This window comes from Heterocephalus glaber, unplaced genomic scaffold (assembly GCF_053883595.1).
Source record: "Heterocephalus glaber isolate CG9 unplaced genomic scaffold, H.glaber_assembly_v1.0 deba00000122, whole genome shotgun sequence".
NCBI classification, from domain to species: domain Eukaryota; kingdom Metazoa; phylum Chordata; class Mammalia; order Rodentia; family Bathyergidae; genus Heterocephalus; species Heterocephalus glaber.
In genome coordinates this window covers 67,943,942-67,971,513 of record NW_028258138.1, presented here as the reverse complement: position 1 = coordinate 67,971,513, position 27,572 = coordinate 67,943,942, and the positions used below count along the sequence as shown (strand labels likewise).

The following is a 27,572-nucleotide window of genomic DNA, read 5'->3' as shown; positions in this document are numbered from 1 at the left end:
ATCATATGACATGGGGCTTCAAAGGACCATTGGACTTCATAGTTGGAGGTCATGGTGACATCTGAAGGAGCCTTTCCACATAGTTGCTGGGAGCAAAAGGGACATTTTGGAGGGAAAAGAAGTAAAGAGGTAATGAAGATGCACGGGTAGTGTGTTCCACGCGTTTCCTCGTGAAAAGGAGGACATCACGACGTCGGGGGAAACAAGGTCAAGTCAAGGACTCCGGAAGGCAAGAACTTCACCTGCGTTTGCTGAAAGCAAAGGGGCTTCAGCTGCGGTGGCTGGACCTCGCCGGGACACACAGCAAGCGCAGGGCGGCGGCGATAGCAGGATGTGCGCACTAGATGGCAGTAGCGGGGCCCTTTCGGCTCCGTTCCCGGTCCTATAAGGCGCTGCTTGTTTAAGTACAGTCTCATTTAGTTGAAGCTGCAGGGGAGTGAGGGAGAGGAGGATAGGAAAGAGGAGAGGGAGAGCTTGAGGGAAAAGGGAGCGCGCTGTGTTGACACCAGACGCAGGCTCCCAGCGTCCGTCCGTCCCAGACCCCGGCTCGCGCCCTGCTCTCGGAGAGGACAGCGAGGCTGTGCCTGGATCCGTCCGTCGTGCGGCAAGAGCATCGTCTGTCCGGGTTGCCGGAGCTGCGAGACCCGGAGGGAAAACGAAAGAAACGAGCGGCGCGTTTTACTAGAGAGCTTGAGCGCGCGAGGGAGCAGCAGGCGCGGCGGAGACATGAGCACCTACTGGCTGCACAGCGTCTGGGTGCTGGGCTTCTTCTTGTCCCTCTTCTCCTTCCAAGGTAGGGGAGGGTCCTGACCTCGCTGGCCTCTTGCCGGCGGCGCGGATGGCGGGGTGGGACGGAGCCGGTTACGGACAAGTCCCGCGGTGCGCTGCGCTCCTGCCAGAGCGGGACTCTGCGTCCAGCCTGGGTCCGGGCGTGCGAGCGTGCGGCGGACTTGCTGCAATCGCGGTGCTACAGGGGAGATCCGAGCCGCCGTGTGGTGTGTGCTGGGGGCCGAAGAGTGGTGTGTGCGCGCGCGCGTGTGTGTGTGTGTGTGTGTGTGTATGTGTTGGCAGCGGCGGGAGCTGGTGGGAAGAGAGGCGAGCTGGGCTTGTTCCTCTGTAAACTCCGAGCGCTGCCCGCTGCCCTGGCATTCGCTGTCCCTGCGTCCCCGGTGCTGATACCACTGCATTCCTGCTCTTTCAGGAGGGAATTGGCATTAAGTTTAGGAGGAGACCGGGTATCCAGTTGGCACCTGTACTTGCATCGCCTGGCAAAACATGCCCCCCCCTTCTGCTCTGAGATAGTTGTGGGAGGGATGGGGGTTGTCGGGGGGGGGGCTATGAATGAGAATATTTGAGAATTCAAGGGTTAATAGCTGTGCTGGCTCAGAATGGTCAATGCGCTTCATGTTTGGAGGATTAAATAGCTAGTGCTGGGTATTTACTTTGAAGGGGTTTTATGTCTCTGTTTTGGTGAGAAGGTGAAGTGAATTCATGAACGTTAAAAATGAAAACGAATAATACATACTGTTTGCATCTCACTTCCACACTGTTGTGCACAGCTCTCATATATGTTAAATATGCGTACAGTACAAGATGTCGTTCCAGTATAGAAATACATATCTCTTTAGACCGTGAGGGAGGCTTTGCACAATTAGCAATGGAAAGCTTGCACGACCATTGATGGTTCTACTACATCTTCATGTCTGGGCATTCTGCCATCATTAGGACCTGCACCCGCTCACATTTCTCATGCTACTGAACATGCAAACCTCTTCATTTACACATACTTGTGCACACTTGGACTCACAAACACACATCCCAGTCCACTCATGAACACTCACTATGAAAAAATCAGAGTGACAATCCTCCTCTTGATTTTCTTCTGACAGCTGGTTGCCAATGTTACATTTGTGCATTTCATTTTTCATTGCTGGAGGATAATTTGCGTAGCTATAGAACCCTCTTGCCAAATGGAAAGAGAAGATTCCTGGCTGTTTACTGATTGAAGTATCAGAAGTAAATAAATACTATGTTGAAGGTATATTTTGAAGCACATAGAGGAGCAGCTGGAACTCACCTATAGTACAATTACAAGTTACAGGTTCTGAAAACTTCCCCATCTCGAACTTGGTGACCCATTTCTCCTCTATCTAAATCGTGAGGTCTTGTAAGTCACAATTCTACTGAGCATATCTGCATGAAAAATGATTCCAATCCAGCTTCAGCTTTTTACACTTTATTCCTTCACAATTTTTTCCTTCCAAGCTCTCAAGACCTTCTCTGTGATTTCAGATATTGCTGCAATTCAGCTTTTTCATCCTGAGACATTAACGTCCTGACTGTACTATGCCAGCACCAGAGGTTAATCCCTTTCCGTCCTCTTCCATTTAACTGTAGGAACTTAGCTCTTCAGATAAAATGCTAAGGATGAAGTCACTAATACCTGCTTCTCTTAAGTTTAAGTAAAACTGTGGAATATTCATTATATAACCATGGGGTCACAAGGCTGAAGGGCAGATCAGTGCTGAGCTGATGTTAGACGACACTTCTAAAGGATGAGAAAGGTCTAATGGAGCATCACACCAGATAATTATATTTCAGAGGGTCTTCCATTAGAAAAAGTGAAGCCAGATGATCTCCTTGAGTGAGACCAAAGTTAACTGTAGTGGCAGTTCTTTGAAATGGGGTATCCGACATCATTTTGGCAAAGTAGACAGTTTTTTTTTTTTTCTGTGAGGAAATAGTTATTTCCAAAGGGGAGTTTTCAAGGTTTGCTAAAAAGAAATCAGTGAATCATGGGACACTCTCCTGTTTTAGAATCTGCTGATGTGTGGTAAGAGACCAGGTAGCAGTAACTTTGAGAAATGGGATAGGAGGAGAAGGAGTGCAGCCAGATGTGGCTAAGAAATATGCAGTCTCTACTGACAGTAGCTAAACACACTCTTTCCTCCTGCTATCATTGTTGCAAGTGTGGTACTGGCTGTCTGGAAACATGCTGTCTTCCCTCTTGTATATCTGGATGTTCCAGTGCATGCACCAGCAAGAATAAATGCATGCAAGCACACATATACCCACACTTCTCAGTGTCCCAATGTGTGCCTTTGCAATCATCCTATCTGCAACATAGTTACTTCAGTTTCTTGTGACTGACTTCATTGATTCATAGATGAATGCTTATCTGTGTTCATTTTTAATTGGGATTCTATTTGTTAAAAAATGTTTAATGCCAATATGTTGGGATATGATGCTGAGGTGAGGGATGTTTACTGAATAATTTGGCCTGACCCCATGAGCAGAGACTGAAGATTGTCATTACAGTGGTACCTAGGTCGATGAACTTAATTTGTTCCATGATTTTGGAGAAGATGGCCACATTCATGTTCATGTGGGAAAGATGGTCATGTTTCTTTTGCCACCCAATGCAGACTTTGAAAACAAAAACAAAATTTTGCCAAATGCTTCTGTTTGTGAACCAAATTATTTGCAAATAGAAGAGTCTGTGAACTGAGGCACCACACTACTTTGTGGCCATGGGCAAGTCAGATATATTGGTGAGTTCTCAGTAAAAATTGTATTTTGTTTCTTGGTGATGAGATAATGATCATTATTTTGAAGTAGATCATCCAAAATATATTTACATATGAATAAAAATCTATAATTTTTCTTGGACTCTTTCTACAAATACTCTAGATTGGTTTAATGTAGTTGATTATATTCAGCCATGTGATGTCATCACATAATTACTCAATATCATTCTGATAATGATAGGAATAACTTCTAACATTAAGCAATGAAGACTTGGTGAGAAAGGTACATAGTGGATTAGCCAGGTTTTGTCTTTTCCTGATAACTGTACTATAATGTAATGTAGTATTAATAAACTACTGTTGGTGAAGGTTTAAGGTTCCCCAAAGAAAGTTTTGTAGACACATAGGATGGTTCTGTTATCTTCACATTTACCTGTAACCTTGAGCAAGCAAAGAGAAAAGAGTTCGACTGGGGTTATTTGTAAAGTAAAGGGAAACAAACAACAAACAAAAACACCCTATTCAGGGCCCTGCATTTGAGCCTGGTTTATTTGGAAACCCCTGTACCATTGGCTCAGATCTGTCTGGATCTCCTTGCATCTGGCATCTGTCCATTCTTTCTCATGCTCCAGAGCCAGAGAGCAGCCACTGCTTTGCTCTGAGGTTGGCACTATTTTCTCCCTTTGGCATCTGGGATGGCAGAACCTGTGCCCTTTGGGGACAGCAGAAGAGACGAACTCGACTTGGCCCACCCCTGCCTCAGGTTCATCTGGGCATGAAGGTCACCTTGGCTTCTGCCTGCAGCCAGACTTGGACTGCTCTGTGGTCAGAAGAGTGTACTTGCAGGGTGTCAGAGGCAGCGCACCCACCCCAAGCCACAAGCCTCACTGCTCAGTGAGGGCTTTGCAGAAATACCTAGTGTGCAAGCATGTTCCCAAGCACTTTGAAGGTTCCTTTACATGACATCTTTCAAGAGCTATTCCTTACTTGGCTTGCGACAGTGCTACCTACTTCTCTTCCCAAACAATTCCAATGTGAATGATTTGCAGATGATTTGGGGAAACTCTTTCAAAGGTTTTAGATAGCCTCCTCTGAAAATGGCTAAAAGTAAGACCCTTCAAGAAATATTTTTTAGAGCAAGAGTACATGCTGGTTTAACACTGACCACAATATCAAATACCAAAGGAAAATATTTACTTAAGGTTTCTAATTTTGTGCATGTAAGTAACATAAAGAGTTAAAGCACTGTCTGTAAGGTCTAGTTTTCTGCTAGAAATGGTGGTAGGGACAATGAAGTATTCATCAGCATCCATTAGAAACAGAGAACTGATTAAATGACTGTATTCCCCCAAAGACCCTCTGTTTAGGGTATGGAGGGAACATAGTTCCTTTATATTTGACATTTGCATCCCAAGGAAACAGTTGGTATCACTTACTTAGAAATGATACAGTAACATTCGAGAAAATTTAGACTTTTCCCTTTGTTGAGTATTACCTTCTTTCTAAATTTTATAGGTGTCTCAAAAGACTTTGTCACAGTTTTTGATCATTATTATTAATTGTAATAGAAAACCCCAGCTCAGAGTACCATTTTGTTGCAAAAATGATAGAATATCTTTTGTAGGAATTTTTAAAATAAGTATTAATGTAGAAAGCTACAGCCTGGAAGTAAACAATTGACCAGTATGCCCTAGGATTTCTTTTCTTCTTTCATCTGATAACTGTCAACCCCAGAAAACTGATTCATTTTATAAAATTCTGGCCAGATCCTGAACCCTCTGTGTCTTCTAGCCTATAACAATATACTGTGAAGATCTTTTTTATCAGTATTTGTCTACTTAGTACATTATCTTCACTGTGTAGCTCTCTATCCTACCTTGCATATTTAAAACAGGAAATAAACATTCTTTTCACATAATCCTTCTGTTTATACCATTGTCCCTCTACCCCTCCCCAAGAATGTACAATATTATCTACCATTCTGCAAGATTTAAAAGTATCTGTGCTACCAACATAAGGAAAGCTACTCTGAACATTAAGTAGGGAAGATAGTCAAGTGGAAAGAATGCAGGGGTACCTATTATAACTTACATACTGGTATTGAATTCATTAATAATTTCCTGATAAATACATAATGACCCAAAGTTTCACTTCTCTAATTGATTGGATTGGTCTAATGGTGGTTGTCTCATGTCATGGTGCATGCTTTAAAGGTTATAAAGCTTTAAGTAAATGTATTATTTTTTTCTGCTGGAGAAGAAGAGTTAAAAGGAATTATTTGGCTTCTCACCAAGTACTGAACAGAATTTACCAGTGTTCATATCTATCTCATTTTCCCTGCTCTCTCTCTCCCTCTCTCCCTCTCCCTCTCCCTCTCCTTCTCCCTCCCCTCTCCCTCTTTCTTCCTCGAGACTTGGGTGAGAGCCATATTGAGCGCCCAGTGCTAATTTAATGCTGAGGGGAGATACCAGCATTGACATGGGATTGCATAAGCTGCCTCTTCCTTCTTGCCTTCCTCAAAGAGCTAAAATGAAAACACAACCAGAACAAAAAATTAGAAAGAAAACATACATCCACTTTTTAATTCCATGCTAACCACCCTTTGTTTCCTTTTTTGTAAGCTCATGACAATCTTACTTAATATGTTAACTTGCAGGACTGAGGAATTGCTGAAGGAAGGAAGAAATGTTAGTGGATCTAGATTCCAATTAACTTTGCTACCGTGGCTGTGTAACTCTGTGTGAATCACTGTTGTTTAGTAAATGAGAACGAGAGTCTCTGAGATTAATTAATCTTACTGAGGTGTCAGCAGACTGGAAATCTGCTCAAATAACTTCCATCCCTTCCCTTTTTCTGTGGTCTTCCTTTCTTGTTTTGGTATGAAGAAAGGTCAGAGAAAATAGTTAAACAAAAAGAAATGCTGGCATTGTTGATGTGTACAATTAATGTTTGTCTTCCATTGAAATAGCAATGGTATTAAGGGGTTCTCTTTAGGAACCATTTATGGTCCCATGTTTTATAGCCTTATTTCAAGTGCAGGATTAGGTCATTTAAACCAGCAATACAACTTAACTTTTAAATTGAATGAATGTCAAGTATTTTATGAGGAAGTAAGAAGAATTTATATAAATCTCTTTCCTAATGCAACTGTGTACTCTAAGGGGTGGAGAGAGAGAGGGTTGATTTTTTTCCCCTTATGCCACATCTCTCTCATTTAATGTGGAAGCTCCAAAAGCATATCCTATTCCCAGGGGAAAAGATTTGTGATTTCATCTCCTAAGCAGTGAGCAGGAAGTTGTTAGGAGTAAACCCATATTAACTGTCTCTGAATTAATTCTTAAGGGCATTCAGGCTGGGTCAGTCTGGTCCAGGTAGTGCCTGACCAGGCCAGCTTTCCACTGAGTACCCTTTGCACTAGGATAGAGGAAATTGCCTAGTGATTTCTGCTTTATGTAGCATAGATAAGACTAATCCCACTGACCTGACCAAAACCCATGCTAGCATAATGCAGCCTTGAAATTGCTCCTACTAACAACTATGGTTTTGTTACTGAAATTTTAATTTCCTATCTTTACCATTAGGCAATAATGTGGTTTTTGCTGAGGAGGAAGAAGAACAGGCATTCTGGGTTTCAGGTTATTTTTGCTTGTATGATGCGAGCAGTACTAAGAATGGGTAGTTATGGCACGCACTTTGGGTATAAACAAAATAGAAATGTAAAGGAATGTGGGTAGATATACAAGAATATCACCATCCTTCCCTTTCTTTTTCGTTCTTTCCTTCCATAAATATTTATGAAGCCTTAAGCAAACACTCTCATAAACCATACAGCAAGAAGACAGATGATTAAAAGATAATATATTAATTACCATTGTAATGGACTATAATAAAAGAGTTTAGGGTACCATAAGAATATATTTTAGGGAGAACTGGCTAAGTTTCCAGAGTTTAAAAAAAAAAAAAAAAGGTTTTCCTTATGGAATTGACTTGCAATTGGAGTTTGAATGGTGAGTAGGTATGCAAGGAGGGGCAAAGCGAGAGCCTTACCCACATGAAGGAGTCCTTTGAAGGTTTTGAGGCATGAAGGAGACAGTGTATTCCAGCAACTTAAGGAATGGAAGGAGCACAAAGACCAAAGTGGAAGAGATGGGAGGGAAGCCTGAAGCAGTGCAGTAAGAAGAGGCTGTGGGACCTTGAAGAGCACAGTGAAGATCTGGGATTTAAGGGGAAAAATTGTGGGAAGGCATTGAGTTTTCAAGCAGGAAAAGTACCATGAGCCATGAATTTTTGGAAGTGAATTCTGGCTACAGTGTGGGAAAGGAAGTGTTATTTCAGAGAGAGTTGTCAAGAGGCTTTTATTAGATGACAGCAATAATGATGGCTTGGACTAAGGTTGCAGCACTAGAGATAGACTGAATTTTTTGAAGAGAGAGGTTTAGGAGCACAATCTTCAGGGCTTGATTAAAGGAGGACCCCTGGCCTGTAGGGATGTAACCAGCCACTGCAGGTTAGGTGGGATGCACAGTTTATGATCTAAAATGGCCACATATGGGTATTATCTGCCACCTATTATCTACCTATTACCAACAACTTTGTAAGGTTCTTTTCTCTTTCTTCTACTCTGTACCATAGGAAAGGGGTTTAAAGCAAGTGAAATGGCTTAACTTTGAAGCCTAGGCTTCTGTCTCCTCATCTAGTTCTTCCCTTACTCCCTGCTGCCTGCCCTAAGTAAAAAGTGTAATTGGGCATGGCTTATAGAATTAAACAGAAAGCTCATGTTTGACTAACCACCTATGTGGCCTTGGGCAAGTTACTCTCTGATTCTGGAAATAATCTCTATGGTGTCTTTGAGCTCAAAAAATTAGATGAGTCTATGATTTTATTCTGACTGGGGAGAGTCTAGTCTTAATTAGTAAAGCAGCTGAGTTAAATACTATTTTTAAAGAGATGCACTTTTATTAAATTCAAGTACATACAGAAAAAAATAATTTCTAAAAACGGTCTTCTCAAAGAGATCTTGCTGACCTAATTTTTTGGCCAGATTAAAAAAAGCCAATTTTTTTTATAATTGGCAGCAGCACCATTTATTTATAATTGCATCACTAAAATCATAACATCAGCTCTTTTTGATATGTATCATACTGTATTTCTAAAATAATTTATATAACCAGAAATTTTAGCTTAATTCATCATATCATTTTAGCTTAATTCATTCATTTATTTTTAAGTAGCTAATATTCCCAAGAAATCATTTCTTAAAGACCAAAAAATGAAATATGATAACATGTAAAGTAGACTGATTTGGAAAATAATCTGAAATAAATTTATTTTATTATGGAGCCAAATCATGGACATAGAATTATGCCTGGTAATGAAGTGTAGGAAGATTTATAGGGAGAAAGAAAAAGATGAAGGCTATTTTCCTCGGGGAAAATGATAGGAACAGAGTAACAGAGAAAAGAATGTTCACTCTATGTTTGAGTTATAGTGTGGGCTCTGGCTTGATTGGAGTTAAGATTTTATGTTGGGAAGTATTAACAAAGAATTCTGGAGACAAATGATGAACCATGGATGTTAGGCTGATCCAATGGTACTTGATCCTGAAAGAAAGAAAGGGTCATTGATTAGTTCACAAAGGAAATGACATAAAGAAAATGCTCTTTCTGGAAGACAAATATGAAGCAAATTTTGCATACATAATACAGAGTCTAATTCAAACCTTGCCTTTCTATTACAAATTCCAAGTTACATAGATTTTCTAAAAATCTACAAATATGTGAGGCAAACGTGTAATTTTTAAAAGTCATCAGTGTCAGATGATGAATGTAAATCCACCATCTCATCTCTTGAAGGCATATACACAGGTGTGTATGGCCTACAGGATTACCTTGATATATGGGAACTGTGTACAGTTTATGTGTGTATGTTATTAACAAGGTGATAGGAGAAATGAGTGTGTGTGGCATGCAGTACGTGTTATATGATGAGTAGGTAGAGTGAGGATAGCTTTTCCTAGATTGCTGGGTTTCCAGTGTAGGCCATCTGTTTAGTTCTGTTCTTGTATAATATATGGTGAGAAAATATTGTTAAATAAACCTTGGCACACTAAGGAAACTTTGAAGTACTTCCCGTTGCATTCTGAAATGAAGCTGGCTTTTTATATTCTTAGAGTGAGTGAAAATATAATTTTCCCTAGTATGATTTGAAGAATCATCTGTCTTTTAAAAAATTCTCATTACAAATTAATGTGTTCATTGTAGAAAAATGAGAAAAAAACAGAAGATCACAAGGAAGAAACTGAACAATTAATCAGATTCTCAAAACTATAGAAATATGTTCAGTATTTTATTGTATAACATTACAGTATCCCTCTTACACACACACACATACATACATATATACATATATATATATATATATAAATTCATAAACTACAAAACCAGAAACATGACTTACATACAGACCTTGTGATTTACTCCTTTCTTTTAATAGCATATCATGAAATGGGTTTCTCCATTATTAAATATTCACCTATACCATCCCTTTTAATAGTTGCATAGTGCTCCATATCATAATTTATTCATCAATACCCTATTCTTGAAAATAATTTTTGGTGAGTGCTTTTATTTTTAAAATAGGAAAATATGACACGATGCCATCCACAATTAATTTATTCTTGCTTCATGACCATGGTGGGTTTTTGCAACCTTAGGTAATTGACTAACAAGATAATCCAGAGTTATTACATCTTACAAAAACCTTGTAGTATTTCTGGCAATATTTAACACTGGGTTTCTTGTTCATTGATATACCCTTGTTCATCGATTTCATGATCTTGTCACAAGTACTGGTGCACTCACAACAATTTACATTTTCAGGAACTATTTCATAGAAGTTAACCTCTTTGCACACCAGTGTTAACCTGTGAGGAAGAAAGCAAGCTGAAGACTGAGGATTGAATGTTAAACATCTAACACCATATTGGGCAACGTAGAGGGAATTCTGAACATAGTAGTTGTTGTTGTTCTTTGGCAGTCATAGTTATTTTGTCTTTTTAAAGGGATTATTATACCCCTTTAAGTATGAGGAAATAGGTTTTAGAAGGTTCAGTAATTTACGTGTGATAAAATGCTAGTCAATGGAATAGCAAGTCATGATCTTCTCCCTTCCCCTCCCTATCCAATGTACTTTCTACACTGTGCTGCCTCTGGAGGGGGCTGAGCATCTTTTTCTAATGGGTTTGGCTAGGATTTGACTTCATTATGAAAGCAAGTTTTATCTGGCTCCTTTCCATTGACTGGTTGTGGGGAAATCTCTCTGGCAAATTACAAATTATTTAGAATTGTGACAGTTTAAAAGCATATCTACATTGATCTACAATCTCAAGGTCTCACCTTTGCGTTACTTTTAGAATTTATAGATGGATGTCGTACAGCTCGGATGACTTGCCTACATTTGGTTTGTCAATTTGTTTTCAAAGATCAGATATATCTAGGATATCTGGCTGTCCCTTTAAAATATGAAAGACAAAAAGAATTCCTGGCTTTCACCTTTTTACCCTGGATATGTGTTTTCCTTCTTGAGGGCAGATTTATTAGGCTCTTGACTCCCATGCATGCCATTTCACAGTTCCATCGAGGTTGTGTGCGAAAGTCACATTTTGTAACCCTTGCTATTTTAAAAGTCTATTTGTATATATATATATATATATATATATACTTCCTTTCCCTCTTTCTTTGAATATTTCTTATACTTTAGCAGGTATCAGTAAAGGACTTTACTTGAGTTCTGCCTTTACTTTTTTTCTGATGTAAATGTTTTTAATAAATAGCAAGGGAATGTTCCTTACAATATATCTCAGCTAATAAATGCAAAATGATTGAATTAGAAATCATCATCTTTACTTTTTTTTACCTGGACCCATATGGACTCAAGGGTATTTCTAAAGAGCTTTTAGATTTCTAGTATATTATTTAGATTTAGTTTTTCTTTGCTAATGATGTCATATTGTTATTGTTTCTGTTTCTAAAATTAAGTAACAATATGATTTATTTCTTTGGATTTCCCTCTACTACCAGGATGTGGGGTTGAGCTTTGTTATACATGGCTTAGCATCAGCTAATTTCTGAAGGTCCTTTATATAGACTCCTGACCACCCCAGGCCCCAATCTTATTGATTCTGCAACTATCACAAGGAGCAGTTCAACTTTTTGTTTTTAAATTCTGGTATTTATATTTTTACTTTTAGTTCACATTAAATAATAAAAAGATTTTGATTATTAATACACTCTTGTTTTTAGTATTAATGAAAATTAGTTTTCTGATATAAGGTGGATTATTTATTTTATCTTCCAGTTGCCATATTTTATGTATAAAAATTCTAAACAAAAGCAACCCATAAAACTAACGTGCACATTTTAAATATTAGTATATTTTATCTTGTTTCTTATTTTAAATGCTATATCATCTTCTGTCCATTAGGTTCTTCAAGCACTCAAGGACAATTCTAGAATATGTTCAATTCACATTACTCCCATTGTCAATAGTCTTATTTTAGATAGAATTTCTCCTGTTCAAAGTAGTTTCTATAGAGCTTCAACTGTCCTCAAAAGTTATTAGATTCCCATATTGGGGCAGGGTGACCCTTACCATCCCTTCGCTAATCCACAAGTCAGTGTGTGGTGTTTAGGGAAAAACTGAAAAGCTAGACTCCAATATGGGCTCTCAGGGCTGAGGGCTTAGCTCAGTGTTGCCATGCCTGCCTAGCAAGTGCAAGGTCCTGAGCTTGATTCCCAGTACAGACAAAAATAATATGGGCTCTGACACTTGTGTTATTTAAAAATTCCATAATGCAACCTGGATTTAATTTCATCACGTTCAGTAAAAAAAATTGGAGATTATAATCAATCTTTTGCAATATTTAATTTTTAGTGCATTTCAAATATAACTAAGGCTTTGCTTATATTTTTTCTATATTGTGTATTGAAAGTAAGGAAATTTTAGTATATATCCCTAGTAGAGTAATTTCAAAGAACCTACCAATTGAGTAAGGTACACATAAAGTGCATTCCTAAACAATGGCATCTCACTTATAAGAAAATAATACAAGTTTTTACAGTAAAATGTCCCATTGCCAGTGATATTTCTACACTCATTTGAGTCTAGCATCCTGCAGTATGTACGGTTGTCCACAGAAGGACTGAGAGGGGGATAGTAGGTCTGTTGTAATGAAATCTATCATTCTTGGCTTTTTCAGGGGGTAGTCATAATATTAATAAACATCTATGTTACTGTCTTCAGATTTAAGATGTCTTTAATATCCCTCAAATCCTTCCCTATAGAAGAAGAGTTCCTCAAAGTAGATACAGCTACAAATTTCCATCTTATACAATATTCCAGATTGATCATTATGGCTGAAGGAAAACTGTACTCTTAAGTGTGGCCTCCACAAAAAAGAGTTCAGTGATGTGCTTGTGAGGGTAGCAGATGCAAGAATTCATATGGCATCATCTATGGACTTGCTCCTATATATTCTTCCTGCCATCACATGCTTCCCCAAGTGACCACTGTTTAGAGCTCTTCAGTTGTTCCTTCTGACTAATGTTGGACTCATATGTGTACCATTAATTGATCACCATAGGAAAAATACCTTCTCCCATTTAAGTCATATTTTGTGATTAGGTCAACTGCTATCTTGACCTTTCAGTATCCTGTGCTCAGTTGTTTAAAAGATTTCACTACTCATTAAACTATCCCCTCCCAAATTGCTAATAATGTCCAAGCAATCAAAAGACACAAGTATCAGTGAGTTGAAGAGCATTTTATTCATGGTCAAAGTCAGTTTTCTCCAACCACGCCAACCGCCACAAAATCCTCATCCTTGTATTTAGGTTTTTCAACCTGAAGCTTTCTTCTTCAGTGATAAATCTCTCCCAGTGTACAGCTTTTTAGTTAATCATGCAAATAGCACCCCCACCCAGAAGTCTCATTACTGAGTTCCCAGCTATATTCCAGAATATAGCAATGTAGCAAAAATGATATCTGATACAAAATGAGAGTTTGGGATTTGTCTTTTGTAGATGAAAGAAGGTAGTCCCATTTAATTTTTCTGTCAGCTTTGATTTCTATTTAGAAATTTACTTTTCATTCACCATATTAAAAAGGGGTTAGGAATGTTCTAATGTTGGCCCCTCATAACCAGTACAGCAGTCTAATAAAACAACACCAGTTTTCTTAGAATGGAATTATACTCTATGGACAGATACTTCACAGTATACCGTGACTGAAAGTCCTAAGGCTGAGATCCAGTGAAGGGTTCTGCAAGTCGAGGGTATAGTTATTTTAAAGCAATACTCATACTACTAATAAATAGTGGTTTAAACATATCAGCTCACTTATTCCTCTTATTAGCATTTTACCAGTGAGGAAAGTGAAGTATAGAAAAGCTTAAATGTCACACAGCTAAAAAATAACAGAGCTGGGTTTCAAACTTAGGTATCCTGGCTCCAGAGTCAGCATCTCTGAACATTACACTACATTCCCTTCAGGGTAAGAAAAAAACAGTATACATGTGGGTATAATTTTGTAAATAAGGTTTGCCTGTCCCTCTTTCCCCAAAACCCCATATGTGTAATCAGTATCTACTCACTAGGGTTCCAAGAGGCTGTCAGCATTTCTGGATTTTTATTCATTTCTCTGCATGGTGTTTGTTTACTTGATTGACCAACACCTTCTCTGGAGGTGAATCTGATTTAAGGGAAGTCCATTAGATGTCGAGATATTTGTAGTGATGTGTGTGAGGGAATGATGATGACATTGATGACAGTGATGGTTTTGCTGCTGCTACTACTATGGAGCACGGTGCCACGGCAACTCTGGGATCAGGCAGGCAGCTTTTATCGAACAAAACTCTGTAGAGGCAACTTTTTAATATAAGAGCTCAGCTTTTAATGCCAGCTTCTGTAACAGAATATTTGACATTGTGTGTGACACAGAAAAATATAGCTATATCTTTTGAGTAAATATGGTCAGTCTTCCAGGCAACATTCAGCCCAGCAAATATCCTTGTCTCAAAAGAGCTAAGGAATTGTTCAAAATTTTCCACCCATAGCAAGAAGGCAGTTGCAGATGATACTGTGCAAAAAAGCATCCTTTAAAAATATTTGTTATATTACAGAAGGCAGTATTGATATTCACATTACTTGGATAATGTTTAGTTCAGATTAGCTTTGATATATTATTTGGGCCAAGATATAATACTTCAAAAGTGAAAAGAAATTAATACGGTTGTAAAATCAGGATATGAAAACCTGGATATTATGAGATGTAAAATAAGGCTAATATTGCTCACAAGGTTGTTTAGAAGATTAAATACGTTATTTGAAAAAGTTCAGGTCATCACATGAATTTAGGAACTCATAATTATTAAATATATGTATATTTTCATACAACATCCACTTAGTAGTACTTTCCTTTTAACATCCTTTTACCTTAAGGCTATAGCTACCAAGACGTTCTGTTAATTCAGCTAAAGAGACTAACTGATGGGCAACCTTTACTTGCTTTCCAAAATAAAGACGTATTTGGCTGTTTACAGTACTGTCAATGTTTATTCAGCTCTGTTTCTTAGATTCCATGTTTCCCCAAGCCTCTGCCTTCAAAGGCTTTCCTTTCCTAGATCCTTGTAAACACGACTTGCCTGTCTGTCAGTGCTTTTCCCCCCTCAGCAATCCACAGCTCTGCCACTGTATTTGAAGTTGGGCTTCAGTGGATCTTTGAAGGCTGACTTCATCCCCCCAGCTTGCGCGGGTCCCACTCCACCTCATCATCCAGCTGCTGCACAGAATCTTGCTATCAGTCATCATCCACAGTGCCCTGCCTGGCTCTGCCACGTGTCTTGCAGTATCCACTCCAGGCTGGGACCACTGCTGTGCAGACAGAGTACCAACAAATTGGACTGGTCAGAAAGGTGCTGCAAAGTGCAGTGAGTGAGCTCAGCCACACCTAGAAGGTGAAGTCCTGCCCTGTTAGTTGCTTGGCTTTTTTGTGTGTGAGACAAGTTTTGATGGAGTTTTGTTTCAGAAAAGGAGACTAGGTTGGGTACAGTTTTTGAGAGTTATTTCTAGTGCTAAAATGCTGTAAAACAATGCAAGTAATTGTGTATTCTGAAATGCCTGAAATTATTTGTCAACAAGCACTTAGGAGTATCAACTATGTCCAAGACACTTCACTAGCAAAATCTCAAAGAGCTTATAGTCTATGTTGAAAGGATATAAATGTTTTAGTAGATAGTTATTAAGCAATGCAACACCTAAATTGATTTATGCAGTCAAACCCAATTTAGTAAAATAATATTGAAGAAATTGAGATGCCCATTAATGAAATCTTGAGTTAAGATTTGTTCTTGTCCATCTTTCACATATCTGTCTCTAAAAGTGTATGACACACATAAGTCACTAGTCTTTGGAGAACTAAAATCTAATGTTCTTTTGGTTAAAACATGAATATATTAAGTTGTTGAAGAAATTCTACATTCCTGTTTTTAAAAATAAACTTTAAGATACCTAAAATGAATCTCAACTATTCTATTTTGGTTAATTACAACTCACTTTGCAAGGAAAAATTTGGAAGATACCCAAATAAGATTTATAGAAGGTGATATTGTGTCAGATTTTTCTGCTTTGTACATTGATGTGTTCTCAGAAGAAATTTATAACGGCAATAGAAAACTGAATGACTATTGATTATTTTTTAGTTACCCAAACTAATTGTCATATAAAGCATTGTAAATCTTTTTGGATGAGGATGTGTGTAAATTAAAAACTAATTAAAGCAGATGCTTATAAAGATACTATCATCAATTCAGTTGGTTATATATTTTTGTTGTGTATTTGAAACCTATCTATTGTTTTCCTTTCCTGAAACTCCTGCCAAACAACACACAGACAAGGAAAAAAATTTCAACTGTTAATAGCCAGTTTATATAAGTGGTCTTTTAAAAAAATAAATATAATTATTTTAATTAAGAGAGAATTAAAACTAAAAGTACCATGTGGGGGGATGGATTGCAATGTTATCTGTAAACTCCATCCTTAGTGTTAACAAGCCTTTTATCTTTGAAGACACTAAACATCTGGGACCTAAGCACTGACACCTATTAGTTACAGTGGTTTTCTTTTACCTTTCTAAGCAATCTGATAGATAACCCTCCAGGAATCCTACAAAATTGGGCCCTTAATTGACCAAATGAATTGCTGTCTCTCTTTTTCAATCAAATGGAGTTTGATCCCATGAGGGAAGATAGTGTTCAGTGGGGAAGATATTCCAGCTGCAGCTCAACTGGTCACACCAGTGTGACCTTGTTTCCCCATCCATTCCCTGCTTAGCTGCTAGTGTGATGCCCCCAAACCCACACTCATCTGTCTCACCTTCTTTTTACACAAATCCTCAAAAGGCTAGAAAGACAAAGCCAACACTCTCGGACTTGACATGCAAGCCACCTTCCCCAGAGTCACTGCTATAGCCTATATTGTCTTTTAAAATCGATTTGTGAAATGTTTTAATGCTATATGACTTTAATTTTTCAAATTATAAGTGAATTAGAAATTATAATTCATATTCAGTGGTAATATTGGAATTTAACATATTTTGAATTAGAACAATTTATATTCATTTAGAGAACCAAATTCAATTAAAATTAAACAACTTGGTAATGTTTTTATAAAAATGCATTAAATCAGATTTTGTCATTAAAATATTTTATACATTTTAAATATACAGTAAAAATAACAGAAGGAAAGAGGTAATAAAATGGCAGCAGAAATTAATTAACTGCAAACAGAAGTAGTACAGAAAAATCTTTGGATCAAATCAGCACAGTAGGCGAACATCTATCACTTTCAATAGAAATAGAAAATAAAATATACAAAATTATAAATGATAAAGTGGTTACAACTAGAGATAGGAAGATTTAAAACTAGGCAAAGTTTACATTGTGAAACCTATTTTGATACATTAAAAAATCCTAGTAAATTTAATGAGTTTATTAGGAGATTTTACTTATAGTAATTCATATAAAGTTTAAGTGGGTAAATATTAAAAATAAAGTGCCAATGAATTATCTCTTAAAAGACCCATGTTCAACATGGATTACTGGACAGATTATTTTAACATGCTAAGGTAAATTCAATTTCCATTATGTTTTTAATCCAGAAAATTAGATTATAGAAAAACATCCCTCTACCTACTGTTATGAAGCTACATTACCACAATACAAAAGTAGCAAACTAATGCATCATCTCACTTATATGTGAAATCTAAGAAGTTTAAAGAGACTGAGAAAATGGTGATGATTATAGTCAGGATAGGAGAGGGAATTGTTGGTGAGATGTTAGTCAAGGGATATAAAAATTTGAGTTAGATAAGAGAAATGAATTAAAAAGGATTTATAATATGGTAACTATAGTTAATAACAATGTATTTTATTCTTGACAATCATTGAAAGAGTAAATTTTATGTGTCCTTACTACCAAAAAAATGACAAGTAAATGAGATAATTACATATGTGAATTAACTCAGATATCACACCATTTACACTTCAAAACTTCTTGTACATAATAAACATATATATTTGTATCTGTCATTTAATATAAATAAATTAGTAAAATAAAATAACTAATACAGAGATATAAAAGTCTTAAATGGGGCAAAATCAGGATCATCAATATATAAATAGGATGTTGGTATCACAAAGAAAATTATTACAAAAAAAGTTATTCCAGGAATGTATAATTTAATATGGAGAATTTTCTTATACATTATTCTTCATTAAAGAATAAAATTTGTATATTCACATCAACATACCATGCATATGAAGGTTAAGGCTACTAAAGAGAAAGAGAAGAAACAATTTCATGTATATATATATATATATATATATGATAAATATCTACTTGGAAAACAGACTCGACAATGAAAATAAAAGTTATTTAGAACTAAAAATTTTAAGATATTTTGTTAATAAAATAGTTTTAAATAAGTACTTTCAGTTTTACAGGAAGAAAAAATTATGAAAAAAGACGGTGATGGTTTTTGTGCTTGATAAATATGAAACTGTATATTGGAAATGATTAAGATGGTATATTTTATGGTGTATGTATTTTACCACAATAATTTAAAAAATAAGTACCTGTCCCTAACAAAGCATAAAGTACCAGGAAAAATAAAATGTATTTCTGAATATTACAAGAGATTTTAAAGATAATTATGTACCTAAAAACTTATATCCTATAGGAGACATCTCCGTTGTCAAAAGTGGGCACGTGTTATGAACAATGGTTCACTGAATATTTTAAATATTTCAGTGTTTTATAATTTAATTGACAAATCTTCTATTTTGAAACCACATTTTAAAAACTTCTAAAACTTTATTCCATAATTGTAAATATTATTAAATAGATCGGGAATAATAAATAAAAGACTAATTGCTAAATACAGAGTACTTAACACATCACATACAATCTTTTAAACTGTGTCAAATGACACTCCTCTAAAAAACTCCGTGAAATAGATGATGTCACTAATCTTTATTTGCAATTGAGGAAGCTGAGCATTCTGTGACTTACACAGGATGATATAACTTCATATTCTAAATGTTGCAGCATGGATTTAAACTCAGTTATTCTTGATTTGAGGGTCCATGTTCTTAACTATTCATTGTTCTGCATCCCTTTACAAAATAATAACTTTAATGAAAGTAATAATGGTGGTGGTTGCCATAGTGTTGGCAAGAATATGTAGCACTGTGGTGCCAACATAAAAATATATACATAGGACAATGAGAAAGAAGTAACAGCGAATCTAGAAACAGATTCTATGATGGTTAGAAATAAGTTATTGGAAATAGGTAGCATTACAAATCAATGGAGAAGTCGATTAAGTCATTCAGGAATTGTTGAGGGGTTTATTGAGAAAAGTTTTCCCTATTTTCAAGAAAATAAATTTCAAATGAATAAGAGTAAAAAAATTAAAAAAATAAACATGGGAAAAATATTGGCTTTCATGACATGGTTAAGATTTCTAAAGTATTAAACTTTTGTAAAAACCACAATAAAAATTCATTTATTTATATCATAAAATATTAAATTTCTTAGAATAATAATAAAATATTAAATATTAAATACATATGTATGTGTATGTATGTGTTAGTTACTGAACATCACTAGGACACAATACCCGACACCCACATCTCAAAGGAGAACTTTAGTTGGCTTACAGTTTCAGAGGATTTAGTCCATGGTTGACTGGCTTCAAGGAAGAAAGAGCATGTAGAAGCACACATTAGAGAAAAGCTGCTCAATGTATGGTGGTTGGGAACCAAAGGAGGGTAACAATGGCAGGGCAGAAGTGACAAGGGAGCAGATACAGCATCCAAGGTCACACCTCCATGAACCACTGAGATGTACCCAAAGTGTGTACTAGTAATCCCATTGGTGGCTCATAACCCAATTACGTGATATAACTGTACATATTTGCATACATAATATATGTGTATGTGTATATATATATATATATGTACATGGAAAGAGAGAAAATATAGGAACAAATGAATGGACAGTATTCAACATATATATAGATGAATAATTGCAACTTACTTAAAAATTTAAAATATACTATAAATGAAAAATTAAATATCAAATTGCAAGGATTCAACTAAACGTTTAATGATAACAGGGTAATGTAAGTGACTCAAGCATGGACTTCAGAACCACTGATCACCCCCAATTTATTCATTGCATAAACTTAGGAAAATTCTTTCAATTTTCTACTTCATTTTCCTTCTAAAGTGAGCAATATATAAAATAAAAGTTCCTTGCTGTACTTCTCAGTGATGCCCCACACAATGTCTAAAGACAGCATCTTAGCTGTACTGTGTTCTAATCCTGTCTCAGTGAGGGGTAAGAAGGACATGGTGCCACTCATGTCAATACATTATTGTAAAACCCATCCCTCTGCTTAGGAGAGAATGTGGACTGGTCACCTCACTTCAGCTACACTGCATTTGACTGATGATTTTCTAGCACATTTTTAAAGATCCCAGGTGTTTATTGATGATGACTCCGTGGCTGCTGCAAGAAGCTGGAGCTGGAGACTGGAAGGAAGCCTTGCAAAGGAGTTCCAGATCTCAACACTTGCTGTTTGCTTTAATCTCCCAGACATAGCTAGTAAGAACTATTGGTGGTGGCAGTGCACATGTAAGAGTTGTTTTCAAAGTCTGTCTCCTTCAATAACCTCTTCTTAAGATGTGGGGCTTAACCAAATTACTTCAGTTATAAGATGTTGCTTCGTAACAAGAGACTGTTCTCCTCTTCCCTGCAGCATTTTCCTCTGGTGTTGCTCTATAGATGCAGGGATATAAGGTAGGGGAAAACATGTTTTTGCTACATTTTTAATTTCAAACATCATGGTTTTGCAAATTAACAAATAAGCAGAAAGTCCATCAGAAATTACCATTTCTAAAAGAATTTGTGCTACCTTTTCAAGAGCCATGTTACCCAGTTTCCTATATTCTTCTTGCTAATGTTTACTAACCCAAACCCCAACCACCACCACCACTGCCACACACAAACTAAGGAGCAAACACTTGCAAGTTTCCCTTTGTCCTGTGTTCATGTCCTGAGCTGAAGATCATAAATGAATTTTGATATGTTTATAATTTCTATGCTGGGAACTTATTATTGATCTCAATTCTCTGAGAAATGTGATAAAGTTACTAAAGAATTTGAATGTGATCAAGTTACTAAAGAGATAGAGTAGCATGATTAGGAAGTAAATTTTGTACTATTGCCAAACCTCATATTTATAAATTAATGACCCATTGTGCCTGGTTGCATTCTTTGAATGTATGCATACTTTACTTGGCTTTCTAATATAATGGTAACTGTCAGATTGAATCTGTGTTCCTAATTGTTTTCAATATACTGCTCCTCACAAAGCCTCTCTTTGCTAGAGTTCCTCTGGACCCTAGCGCCTCTAGGCTAACTGTCAGTACAAATTGTGCAGATTGTGCTCAATTCCGAAATTTTCCGAATATCTTAACAAAATGATTGGCATAGAGCAATTCCTCAATGACTACAACCAGGACCTCTGAATGTATTTGCCATCTGTTGAACAGAGATAGTGTCTTAGGACACCAGAATGTATTTAATAACTTCTTCAAGGTTCTTTCTTGATTTCCCAGGGTGATCACTGAAAATATTGAATAACATTTGTCCCTAGAGAGAACTAGATCAATTCCACAACATTAAGCTATGTTTTCCTTAGAAATGGACACCTTGTAGAAATTTATAGTAATTATTTAGGAATTGATAAATCTGGCTTTAATATAAAGAAGACTTTTAGATATTTTTTTCATTTGTGCCATTTAAAATAAAACAATGAATTTTGAATTCTCTGCAATATAAGAAGGGATTACTGACTTTTTTTGCAATGCTTGTTAAAATATATTATCTACCATAGCATCCATGTTAGTTTCAGAAAGTACCACAGGAATTTACTGATGCTAACTTTCTCTGTTTCCCTTTTGAAAATACTAAATCTTGAATAAAAGGCATTTTAAGGATAGATATAAGTACTATATTTTCCAGTTGAAGCATACCAGCACAGAGTGATTTCCCAAGTCTTTTTACTCTGATCTCAACAGTGATTTCTGCAAATTTGAGGTACTTAGCAGTGTTTTTAAAGTGTCTCATCATTGTCCAGATTTTGCAAGGTTAATCCTTGTGGGAGGAGTCTTTAATGTTTATTAACATCTCTCTTAAGTATCAAATTATTCTGAGGATTGTAAAAATATGTCAGTCTAAAACAAACTTGTTCTTTGTGTTAAAATTCAGAAGATAATTTGACTGAGGAGCTGGTACTTTGGTGGATTGCTGTACACATAAACAGGTAATAACATTCATTTTTTGGAAATGAATTGTATAGATGTTTCCATGACATTCTGGAGAATTTTAAACAGCTGCTTTTCAGTTTTATTTAGCGTTAAGAATAAGCCTGCATTGCAGGCAACTCAGACATAACTGCCTGGAGCTACTGCAGAAAGTGCTTGGGATCATCAAATGAAGAATAAAGTGGGAAAATGTGAATTAAAAGAACCTCTAAAAGAATGCTATTAGGTGACTAGCTGGGGGTTGGATGTGTGAGATCTACCTCACATATTTGAATTGACCAGGTGTTTGTTTGAGTGTATATCTATGATTATGTTATTAGCTAAATATAAATTGAAAATATGGATGCTGACTCCACTGAGGTAGCATTATCAGGAGTACTTCTAATGTGAAAATTACAAGGGAATGGTCAACTGAGTGGGCTTTTCTTTTAACTTCCCTTGAAGTGATGATTCCACCTCCCCATATCGTGAACATTAGCACTCTCTCCAGAAATAGGAACATTAACAATGTGAGAGTCCAAGACACTCCTAGGTCAATTGGACAGCAGGTATAAAACATTTGGACTTGTTTTTATGGTGTTAGTAAGATTTTACTTAGATTCTTATGTAGGGAAGTATATATTAATAGGGAAAGCAGATACAGGACCTAACTTCTTTAACCTTCTCAAAGAATGCTCTTTTATTGATGGTTTTAGAAGGCCAGTATGAGTTGGAGTTCCCACCAATAGGAAGAATGAATTCTCTCCATCTCTAAAGCTTTATTTATCATCAGTGGAATGGAGCGCATAATCTACAACTTAACTCCAAACTCTGGACTCTAATTTATATGTCAGCAGATACAGTATGTGGAGTAAAAACATTGAATTTCTAACTAAGCAACATCACAAACTTAGTCTCACAAATAGTGTCAAGATTCTACAACCTAGACTTACAAATAATATCAAGGTTCTGTTAAATGTAGGATAAAAGTAGAAAAGAAGGGGAATTATCAAAGTTTTTGAGCTAGGGACTTTCCAAGCAAAAGCAAGTGACTCTAACCTGTCACTTATGGATTCACACACCTGTCTTTGCATTCAATTTAGGAAATTCTTAAAGCTTCATGTAATTTAATTATTCTTCTAATCTGCCGGCATCTGTGTGCTATTTTGTTGATATTATTGGATTCTATGTTATAGTTTAGGACTATAATTAGCATAATAGATTAGGACTTTGTAGTGTATGCTGACCATTTCACAAATATTAACCACACAGCAACATAATTTATAAATAAAGAAAATATGTCTTATGAAGGTTCTACATAATTAAAAATACTTTAATTATCTTTTATCCTCAAATAATTTTTCAAAAGCATACTCATTACTCATAATTTTGATCAGGTTAAAAATTTCCAAGGCTTAAATCATATACAATTCACAATTGGCATGTTTCAAAGCTACCCATGAAGCTTCTCTCAAATTAGAAGGTGTGATGATAATTCCACATCTCATAGAATTAGTTTGTGAGGAAGAGTATTGTAGCCTTTCCAAAGAAGTGGGTCAAGGTTCTCATTCTGTTTAATTGGTGTATTAGGCGGAAAGAGTGGGTACCCATTGAGTAAAGAAAGGAGGCTATAGGAAACAGAAGCAAAGTGGGATAGGAAATACTGTAGAATCCTCCCTTCCCACCTGGCCTGCATCAAATATGGCCTAATCAAATCTTGCTCTAACTCTTCCTTCCAGCTCGGGATCAGATGAGGATACATTTCCTTTTGTTTCTATAAAATATATGACGAAAATCGAGAGGAAGAAGGAAAAGCTCTCAGATGAAATCCTGAGAGCTTATTCTCCTCCCAGTTTTCTGAGTTAAGCCACAGTTAGGAAGGAGATTCTTACTTTTTCAATTCACCACACTTTCCCCATGACTGTCCTGGATTTGGATGAGAGATTGTAAAAGGGAGAGATAACTGGACTCAGGAAATAGGTGGTTTCTTTTCATGTAAACACTCCTTGTAAAGAAGGCTCTGGTGTTTGATTGGAGACACCTCCTGCATATTAGTAGTTCATGAGACTTATTCTCCCTGTCCCTGTAAATCTTCTCTACTGCACTGCATTATGAGAATAGGAATTACCCTTGTGATCTCTTTCTCAATGCTGAAATGTCCCCACAATGGTAGTTATGAAACAGTCCTACTTAATATTTTCTTTGATTCAATGGTCCAAGGGGAGTCCTGGGTATGCATTGCTTTGCTTTGTTATTTTCAGACCCTTAGGCAGAAGCCATTTCCTTTAACATTTAGGCAAGACCATGCTAAACGTGGAATACAGAGTAAAAATCCCAATCTGTCAATTCAGATGACATTCACATAAAGAAAATATTGAAATACTTTAATCTATCTTGAGGCATTTAACCAAGGTACGTATACTCTAGTGACACTTAATATTTCTTCCTCCTCAGGAGAAATTTGGGATCCAATAAATAGCTCCTGAGAAGAGAGCTGAATCTCTTTTAAAGGAAAATGAACTTAGTAATGTGAAGGAATTATATAAAAAAACTGTTTGTGTTTTCCTGATCAACCTGGCTTAACCAGTCTCTTCTCTTGTCACCCCTTGTGATATTAGTTTGATATATTGTCTTTTCCCTTTGAGTAGACATCTTTCAACTTCATTTGATAACTCCAAGATATTGTGCGGGTATTTGTCTTTGTTCAGAGAATACCTTACCTTATACTACTTCTATTATGTTTTGTTGCCATTATATTCTTCCAATTCCTACTTTTATTTTGCTAACCAGGTTTAGCATTGTGAAGAGAAGAATGACTGTCCTCTTCACTGCAGATATAAATACTACTCAAATGGGTTCAACCCCTTTTTCATAATAATATACAAAGTCATATGTACCAAATAACAAACAATACCATTTATAGCAACTAATATATGGTAGTATTTATAGAAACTAATACAGAGTATGCTTCATTACTGTGAGTTGAAATTAATATATAACATGACCTATCTATAAGCATAATTTTTTCAAGAATCAATAAAATGATCGACCGCAATAGAAAGACATATTGGGAAAAGATTATAGTAAGATGTTATATATTTCAATATAGAAATATTTGGGCATAACTTCTCAAGATGTGATAGAGTAAGCAGATACATGCATGTACTCATAACATCACTTAGTGTTGACCTCTCTACATGCAGAAAGATACACCATGTTTTGATGACTCAAGTGCTATGGAGTAGTCATTGATGGTAAGATTTTCCAAAAGAGTAACCACATATCACTAAGCTTCCGCAACAAACCATGTAAAATACTCTTTAATTAATATGATATATGCATTTAGAGAATTTGGTGTGTAATTCTTTGTTTTATATATAATGCATATAAAGAGAAGTTGCAACCTTCAGGAATCATAATCCAGCCTCTCATGCACATGAACTAAGACTGGTATTTTTGAAAAGTCATGAAGGATTGGAACAGTTCTTTACTGTTGAGACTATCCTAAATATTGCAGTATATCTACTCTTCTTGGACAGTGCCCACAAAAACCAAGAGCTCGCTCAGTTATTGTGACTACTCCCTAGCACCCTGGCTAAATTCTAAGATTTCCCTTCATGCCTTCTAAAGTTACATTCCTGGATGTGCCTATCATAGGCAATCCAAATTTATTCATTGTTGGGAGAGTAATTTTATACCACCCTTACTGTATCCTTAATTTTTTGGTCATTCCATTTTGAGGACTTTTGTCTCTACACCTAGTGTTGTATCTTGCCCATAGTTAATGCTCAATTATTAGTCATTTAATTAACAAGAAAGTGAATAATAAAGTTGTCCAATGTGGAGAATAATTACCAGATTCCCTCTTTGTTCCTTCTCTTCACAGGCCTATACCTTTTTGTCTACTTCAACACATTCTTATTTTTAATTCCCTTAGCCTACAGCAGGAACTCTGATGTGGACGTTGGCTGTCACCTAATTTTTGTTTATCTGACCCGGACTTGTTCCTATTCTAGTCTGCTTTATTCTGATGTGTCACTGCTTTCATGGAGAAGCTGGAGGGCAGAATACCAGGAAGAAAGTCACAGTGCTTAGTCTTTCCTCATGTCTTTTCTCATCTTCTTGTGCATATTTTCATAATTGAGTAGTACTCTTCTCTTTAGAATGATTCTCCTCTCAGTGGATCCAGACTTTACCAGGCCAGGGAAAACACTTGCAAATGATAGCAAAAACACTGTCATATAGGAAAAGATTATCTGGATTATTTTTCTGTATTTACACTAATTCCAAGTTATAATTTATTACAATAATATGTCAGTTGATATTTGAAAACAAATGAGTTGCAATGGTTTTGCCCATGCCAGCTCAGTGGGCTAAGAGTGAGAATGCTTGCACTTTATATGAAGAACTGAGCTATCTTAAACCAGACAGTTAACCTATTCTTATAAATTATCTTTCCTTGTGAGACTAAATTAATGCTTGTAAATAGTGCTGAGAACAAGCAATTTCAATAGAAGCTGTTTCGGAAATGCAAAGTGTTATTGTTACAATTTGTGCTTTTATAGATACATCTTTACTTTCAGTGCTGGGCCATGATTGTTCAGGGATGGCTAAACCTCAGACTGAAAGTTTAGATAATGAGAGGAGGTATTTTCACAGTTTCTTGAATCTGAGAACCTCAAAATATTCAGCCTCAATGAAAATACAAATTCTGTAACAAATAGATATCCATATACTCTGTCACCTGACCCAGAACTGCCCATTCTGTTTTCTCTCTGGCTACCTGGTGAGCAAGCTGGGAAGGCGATGAGAGAATCCAAGTTTTATACAGGTTTGAACATGCAAAATCAAAATGACAAGTTAAATCCATTTAAATCAAGCTTATTTTGTAATTTAGGCTCTTTTATGTCCATGAAAACAGTGAAAGTTGATTTTGTCTTTTTTAATCCTCTTAGCGCACCTGCTGCCTTTAGCACTCATGGTTTATCATGGCACTTAATCATTTCTCCCTTGTGCTGTTACCTGTTTTATGGGCACATATCTTGTCTTTCTAATTAGATTACAAACTCCCATGAGATAGTGATCTTTTTGTTTAAAAAGAGACATTCTCACTCTTTTAT

The 27,572-nt window shown here is 36.3% G+C and overlaps 1 protein-coding gene across 1 annotated transcript in view; it reads left to right on the top strand.

The window, feature by feature from the left end:
- The first annotated feature begins 396 nt into the window (after positions 1–396).
- Positions 397–27,572, top strand: part of Lsamp (limbic system associated membrane protein) — a 2,156,433-nt gene continuing 2,129,257 nt past the window's right edge. Inside the window, exon 1 of the mRNA XM_087208915.1 lies at positions 397–793. The gene's annotated coding sequence lies outside the window, so the exon portion shown is untranslated. The remainder of the gene's footprint in view (positions 794–27,572) is intronic.